Below are 7,865 nucleotides of genomic sequence, written 5' to 3' on the forward strand. Positions count from 1 at the left end.
TGTCTCCCTCCTGTTTCCCATTCCCTGATTACTCCCTGTGTATATAAGCCCTCTGTTTGCCTTTGCTCTCTTTTGTGTCGTACTTTCTCCATGCCGTGTGTTTGTCGTGTTCCAGTGTTTCTACTTTTTGTTTTTGAGTTATTTTTATGAGGGTTTTTCAGCATTAAGGCAGCGTTTTGAGTTCCAGTCCTGTCTGTGTGAGTCCTGTACAGTTAGTGATGGGCAGATGAAGCCCCATGAAGCACTGAAGCTTTTCATCCAATTGGTTCACCCCAGCGCGAAGCTTCATGAAGCTTCATTTGCTCTAGCAGGACACCTACTGGACGTAAAAATAATAGCTGGCATGAATTTGAAGAGTGTGGCATTTTGCACACAGCCTGTAAATGTCAACAACAAAAGGAGTGTGTAAAACATGTATATTGTAGTGATGCAGTATACTGTGTATATTTATAGTGGCAGTATGGGAAATGATTATTTGGAAATGCTTGAAATGGAAATGATCATTTACTGTGAGGTGAGGTGTGGTTGGGGTGTGGACAGTAGTTGTGCTTTTGTAACGTTGAGGTATGGACAGCTACACACTGAGGCTTTGAGCCTCAGTCCTGCCTGTTCACATTTTATTCTGTAAAAACTAAATTTTCACTGCTTTTATGACCTTTTTAGTGGGGAGAACATAGCTGGGATTTAATGATTTAACAAATCTTTTGAATCCTTTGTCCTCCACAATGCTAAATGGCTGGGAGTCCTCAATCACCATGCTGACCAGGTCTTCATCTATTTGAGATTGTTCTCCTGAGGAAAGACAATAAAGACAAAGCACAAATATAAATATCACACACGTCACTTATAACAGTTGTATAATATTGTTATATCATTTAGTAACATTACTGCATGCTATATTATCATTGCATTTGATGGCTCACCTGGTCTTGCTCCACAATCGGTGTTCCTCTTATTCTCATGCAAAGCTCTGTAGTGCCTAAGCATGGATGTTGTTGTTATAGCCCAGCTCCCTGGCACATAGCAAACACTTCACCTTGTACAAAAGTAACGACAGCTTAACATAAGTTTTATTGCACCATCAGTATTATGAAAATACATCTTCTGTAGAAATTTGCATACCTTGTTGGGAGGAATAAGATCAAAATGTTCCCACACAGGGGAGGACATCCTCCTCTTCTTAGCTGGCTCCATTCTCTCCTGACTTTCTCTCCTCACTCTCATAAACCTCCAAACGGTCTCCAAACTCTCACTAACCACAACTCTCCATCAAACACCCACATTTTGAATGAAGTCTGAGGGGTTTATATCGCTGTCATAGCTCGCGGCAAAGTTCGAACCACTTCATGAACCAGTCACGTGGTACAGCCGGGCAGCGAGGCTGCGGACGTCATCATTTTCAGCTCCTCCCATAAATGAAGCAAGCCTCGATACGCGCATCGCGGAAACGCCCCCTCCATTACTCGACACACGCTCCGAAGCCTCGATACAGAACGTCACATCACTATGTACAGTATCTCAGCTGTTCCTAGGACTGCACTCTTCTTCACAGAGATCTCCGATGTTGTTCCTGGGATCTGCTGGAGCCACTTGCCTAGTTTGGGGGTCACCGTACCAAGTGCTTTGATTACCACTGTGACCACTGTTACCTTCACCCTCCACATCCTCTCCAGCTCTTGATATTATTAGAGCTTCCCTTTAAGTCTAGCTTTGTCCAGCCACTGGTAGGATTTCTGGATATTAGCCATCTCCTCTACCTGCCGGTGGTACATACCGTGCAGGGGCCTGTACTTCCATGATGGTTCCTCGTCTCCCTCCTCTTTCTTGGGTTTCTGCTGCCTGAGGTATTAAGTTGGAACAATTCAATTTTATTTATATAGCGCCAAATCACAACAAAAGTCACCTCAAGGCGCTTCATAGATACAGAGAAAAACCCAACAATCATATGACCCCCTATGAGCAGCACTTTGGCGACAGTGGGAAGGAAAAACTGCCTTTTAACAGGAAGAAACCTCCAGCAGAACCAGGCTCAGGGAGGGGCGGGGCCATCTGCTGTGATTGGTTGGGGTGAGAGAAGGAAGACAGGATAAAGACATGCTGTGGAAGAGAGACAGAGATTATTAACAGATATGATTCAATGCAGAGAGGTCTGTGAACACATAGTGAGTGAAGAAGAAACACCCAGTGCATCATGGGAATCCCCGGCAGCCTACGTCTATTGCAGCATAACTAAGGGAGGATTCAGGGTCACCTGGTCCAGCCCTAACTATATGCTTTAGCAAAAAGGAAAGTTTGAAGCCTGATCTTGAAAGTAGAGATAGTGTCTGTCTCCTGAATCCAAACTGGAAGCTGGTTCCACAGAAGAGGGGCCTGAAAACTGAAGGCTCTGCCTCCCATTCTACTTTTAAATACTCTAGGAACAACAAGTAGGCCTGCAGAGCGAGAGCGAAGTGCTCTAATAGGGTGATATGGTACTACAAGGTCATTAAGATCAGATGGGGCCTGATTATTTAAGACCTTGTATGTGAGGAGCAGGATTTTGAATTCTGGACTTAACAGGAAGCCAAAACAGGAGAAATCTGCTCTCTCTTTCTAGTCCCTGTCAGGACTCTTGCTGCAGCATTTTGGATTAACTGAAGGCTTTTCAGGGAGTTTTTAGGACTTCCTGATAATAATGAATTACAGTCGTCCAGCCTGGAAGTAATAAATGCATGAACTAGTTTTTCAGCGTCACTCTGAGACAGGATATTTCTAACTTTAGAGATGTTGCACAAATGGAAGAAAGCAGTCTTACATATTTGTTTAATATGTGCGTTGAAGGACATGTCCTGGTCAAAAATGACTCCAAGGTTCCTCACAGTGTTACTGGAGGCCAAGGTAATGCCATCCAGAGGAAGAATCTGGTTAGAGACCATATTTCTAAGCTTTTCAGGGCCGAGTACAATAACCTCAGTTTGATCTGAATTAAGAAGCAGAAAGTTAGCGGCCATCCAGGTCTTTATGTCTTTAAGACATTCCTGCAGTTTAACTCATTGGTGTGTGTTATCTGGCTTCATGGACAGATAGAGCTGGGTGTCATCTGCATAGCAGTGTAAATGTATGCTATGTCTTCTAATGATGCTGCCTAAGGGAAGCATGTATAATGTAAACAGAATTGGTCCTAGCACTGAACCCTGTGGAACTCCATAATTAACCTCAGTGTGTGAAGAGGACTCTCCATTTACATGCACAAACTGGAGTCTATTAGATAGATATGATACAAACCACTGCAGTGCAGTACCTGTAATACCTACAGCATGTTCTAATCGCTCTAATAGGATATTATGGTCGACAGTATCGAACGCTGCACTGAGGTCTAGCAGGACAAGCACAGAGATGAGTCCACTGTCAGAGGCCATAAGAAGATAATTTGTAACCTTCACTAAAGCTGTTTCTGTGCTGTGATGAGCTCTGAAACCTGACTGAAACTCTTCAAATAAACCTCTGCAGATGATCTGTTAGCTGTTTGACAACTACTCTTTCAAGGATGTTTGATATGATATGATATTGATATATCTACCACAGCATCGCAGGCAATACAACTTTATTTATAGCACATTTAAACATCAAAGTGCTTCACAACAAGGTTAGAATATAAGATATAGGAGTCCAAAAAACCCTAAAAAGTACAGATAAAATAAGCAATAAAACTTCAGAATATAATTTAAAAGAGAATTACTGAGTATAAATATAAGGTGGGGGTATTTATACAGTGGAGCATCAGTAGAAGATAAATACTATAGGATAAAATATAGGGGATGTGCACTAACTAGCTGAAAACACTCGGTCAAACAGCCAAGTTTTTAACAGCGTGTTAAATGAATAGATGGAATTAGAGGCGCGAATAGCAGCAGGAAGATTGTTCCAGAAGCTCGGGGCTGCCAGGACAAAAGCACGGTCACCTCTTAGCCGGAATCTAGGCTGCACTACGAGTCTCCCAGGGGTATAGGAGAGCTCTGGACTACTGCAGGACTTTGCTGGTAGATGACGCAGGCGAGCAGTTTGAGTCTAATATCCAAAGTACCAAACAAAGAAAAGAGTAAACAAAAATCACAAAATAAGAAACTGAAAGGGCAGCTTTACTCTTACTTAAATGTAATTGGGAATAAACACTAAAACTAGAAACCGCTGAAGGGGACAGTGAGGGTGATCAGGCAGACAGCTGTGCACACAGCTGGCACAAATCAGGAGTAATGAGCAGGAACTCGATATTAAACAAACACGACTGATTTCACGAGGAGACAAAAGGACGAAACACAGAAAGTAAAATAACTAAATGGAAAGATAACATACACGTGACCAGACTAGATACAAGGAAACTTAAATGTCTTTAATGTCAGTAAAAATGTAAAATCTGCTCTTTCTTCTGTCAGAAGGCCGACAGCAGCTCCACAAACAGCTGGAAGCTCAAGAACCGAACACGACTCTGGATTTGTTTGTCTGACGGGGCACCCCGGGTGTCGACGGCACCAGACCAGCACCCAAAGGAGACCCCGGCAGCCCAGGGACACTGGTAAGACACATCCATACTCTGCATGTAAAACATGGAAGTAGTGACCATGACATCACCCACTGGTTGGTGGAGTAGTCCTTTGAAGCCACGACTTTATGGTCGAGTTTTAGGGGATCAGAGGTAACTGCACGAGAAGGTGTCTGCTGGTAAGGAGACTCGTTTTAGGAGCATCGGGTGGACATTAGACGAACTGCAGCTTTTGGGGGTCTCAGTTATTTATAGTGTTAAATGTTGGGGCTGAACTGTAAGGTTCATTTTTCTACATCCATCTGGATCAGTGATGGATGCTGGAGATGATTCTGGTGAGCTCATCAGACTTACGACATCTCGTTCATGCTGTTACATGAAGGCTGATTTGCAGTTACAAAGCACTTGGCCTCTTGTATAAACAGATTTGTTTAAGAGTTTCCTGATGTTTTTCATTTAGTTACATAACTGGTCTTGAGTATGTGAAGTATTGCGGTCTGACAGGGTTTTTATTCATGGGCCTTTTTGTTTGTTCTCAGTGTTTTTGGCAGCTTTCACAGAGTATTTGTAAAGCTCGTTGTACCAGTGTAGCATCAAACCTGTGTCATTAATCACTGATTGCTGGACCCTTTTGCTACTCCACATTCAGCTCGTGCACTGGGGGAGTGAACATTTAAGACATTCCCGGGCAAGCGGATCTATATAATCTCTCTCATTGGTTCTGGGTCTGCCGCCGGTGTTCCTCTCAGTTGAGCATTGTAACAGGGCGGCCCTTAGCGGCTGGAAACACAGTAAGATGGACCAAGGCAAGTGTAGTGGAACAATAAGTATTTATTTGCCATACAGCTCCTTACAAACAATTCACTTGTCGAGCTTCTTCACAGCACATCAACCCTCTAATGACAGCCTTAAATATGTTCAGCTGTCACAGACTAAACCATTATTCCACTTTCAGGTAAATTCTTAAATCCCAACCTTCCACCACAGTATACATTATACCAGTTTGAATAAATACATAAATACATTTCACAAACCTTGGATTACCCCAGAAATTAAAGCCGTCCTCAAGCAGAAGAGGAGGGCCTTCAAATTTGGAGACAAGGAGGAGCTGGAAAGGGTGCAGAGAGAGCTGAGGGGACTGATAAGGAAAGGGAAGGACAGCTACAGGCAGAAGATGGACAACCAGCTTCGAGAGAACAACGTTGGTGAGGTCTGGAGGGGCCTCAGAGCCATCTCGAGGTGGGCAAACAAACTGAATCATTACTTCAACAGGTTTGATTCATCATGAGGCGGTCTCCAACCCTCACCCACCCCCACTGCTGCTGCTCCACCTCTGACACCTCCTCTACTCACCCTGCTCACTCCTCCCCACCCCCAACAACAGCAAGACTGTAAATAATGAACAGGCTGTCAACTTTAATTCAAATGCTCATTTTAAGTGCAGACTAAAACATATTGATCACATAATCCCAGCACACAATCCTGTCAATTAAAAGCACTAACAATTAAAGTTTTTTGGGTTTTGTCCCTGGATGTCTCTACAGACATCAGGCAGTCATTGGATTTTCATCCAAGTTTAAAAACTTATATTTATATTAATATAAATATATTATTTAATTATATTGAATTGTGTTTTTTTTCCAATTGCTTTTAAAGCTTTTGAAAATTGGAGGCTGTGCATGAAACTGTCTGACATCCCTGAACAGTTAATAAAACCTTTGATAAACCGAAGCTGAAAGTCTTCAGTCACATTTTAATCTGTTGCCTTAATCGCACAGATACAACTTTAAAGATTTTATAAGACCTTTTTTGTGACGCACAGGGTCGCTCTGGTTTACAACGCTGTTAATAAATACATTTGATTCATGTTTTTCTTTCTTGTGCAGGGTCGTAATGGAAGAAGAGCTCCCGGTGGTGAGAAGGTCTGTTACTGTGCACAGATATGTGACTCACCTGGTGAGAGAGGAACCCGAGAACCACCCAGGTGCTGCTGGGCCACAGGTGAGTCCTATCGTGACGGTATGCTCATGTAACACTAACAAAGCGCTAATGAATGAATGCATATCAGGTATTAAGCTAAATATCGGGCTATTATTAATCAGAAGATGTAAGAACGGCTACTGGAGTTGATTGTCAATAATTAATAAATACAACACAAAAGCTTTTGCAGGTATCATGTATTTCAACAAAACAAAGAAAAAGCCAGTTGGGGTGCACAAACACAACTAAATAATCCTGTAGCTTATATTAAGCAATATAGGTTCTCAAATCAAAAAATGTTCCCCATAAATAACACACATCTGTATCAAAACGAGTCCGGCTCGCCATCCTTTTTAAACCCAAAAGGGTCACCTGGCCTGTATTAAATAAACAGGGTCAACAAGAAATCACAAAAATAATATTAAAATGTTAATGCCAGGTAAGCTAAATACAAGTTATTCTTGTTCCTGTGTACACAACTTATAAATAAAAAAACAACATATTTAACCAATTAGGTCGTTCCAGCTCATTGTGCACTTAGTCTCCCTGTGCGGCTCCAGTTATGTTTACAGTGTGTAGCCAGAAGTTAGTGTACAACAGGAAGAAACAGCTGCGGTGCCTGAAGCCTTCTCTCATGGCTGTCAGTTATAAAGCACATACAAGACAGATGGACCGAAGAGGGAAAGTTTAATAAAACATCATTTTCTTTAAGCTGCTTGTCGTCTTCCCTCAGTCGTTGAGGAATTCTGTTTGTCATGAACGAGCGAAGCGGTCGGTAACGGTAGCTGCTGTCTCCTCTCAGGCTGACGACACAGGAAACTCCATCTTCACGGTGCTGAGGAGGCCACAGGAGCCGGCTGCTGACCTGAGGAGGGTCAAGAGCTGTGCCGTCTGTTACGGTAACGACTGATGCTCATACCATGAGTAGTAAACACCACGATGCTTGTGCATCATGGTGTTTGGATGGTGCTAACTTTCACATCTTTAGTTTCACTGTTGTGTAATTTATTTGTAATAAAGCTGGCTGGTCATGGTGCTGGACAGCTCAGGGAGATCCAGGCCGATGAACATGTCGGTGCCCTGCAGCTGCTAAGCTCACACAGCTTTGCCATCAAAGACCGAGATGATCAGAAACTGGTCTGTAAAAGTAGATGACCGAGTTCAACGTGGAGTCAGTGATTTACTGAGCAGCATTTCAGCCAAATATCTGGTGTATGGATACATCATCCTCTCATTAATCTGTCTTCAGAGGGAAGATACTGCTGGAATTCTTTGCTTCAGATAAGAGCGAACGTCCTGGAAGTGTTCGTTTGTTGGTTTAGGCAGGCTGTTTCGTTTTTTGTAAATGTCCAGATTAGATTTGTGT

At 42.7% G+C, this 7,865-nt stretch overlaps 1 long non-coding RNA gene across 1 annotated transcript; it reads right to left on the minus strand.

The window, feature by feature from the left end:
* Positions 1–456: 456 nt before the first annotated feature.
* On the minus strand, positions 457–1,462 carry LOC146699526 (uncharacterized). Its single transcript, XR_014922928.1, has 3 exons — positions 1,123–1,462; positions 924–1,036; positions 457–792 (listed from the first exon to the last, which is right to left on the minus strand). It is a non-coding gene; the product is annotated as an uncharacterized LOC146699526 (long non-coding RNA).
* Between the last annotated feature and the right edge of the window lie 6,403 nt (positions 1,463–7,865).

The sequence above is a fragment of the Copadichromis virginalis genome, linkage group LG11, assembly GCF_057382275.1.
Source record: "Copadichromis virginalis isolate Kocher_CV1m ecotype Utaka linkage group LG11, C_Virginalis_male_GT1.1, whole genome shotgun sequence".
NCBI lineage: Eukaryota > Metazoa > Chordata > Actinopteri > Cichliformes > Cichlidae > Copadichromis > Copadichromis virginalis.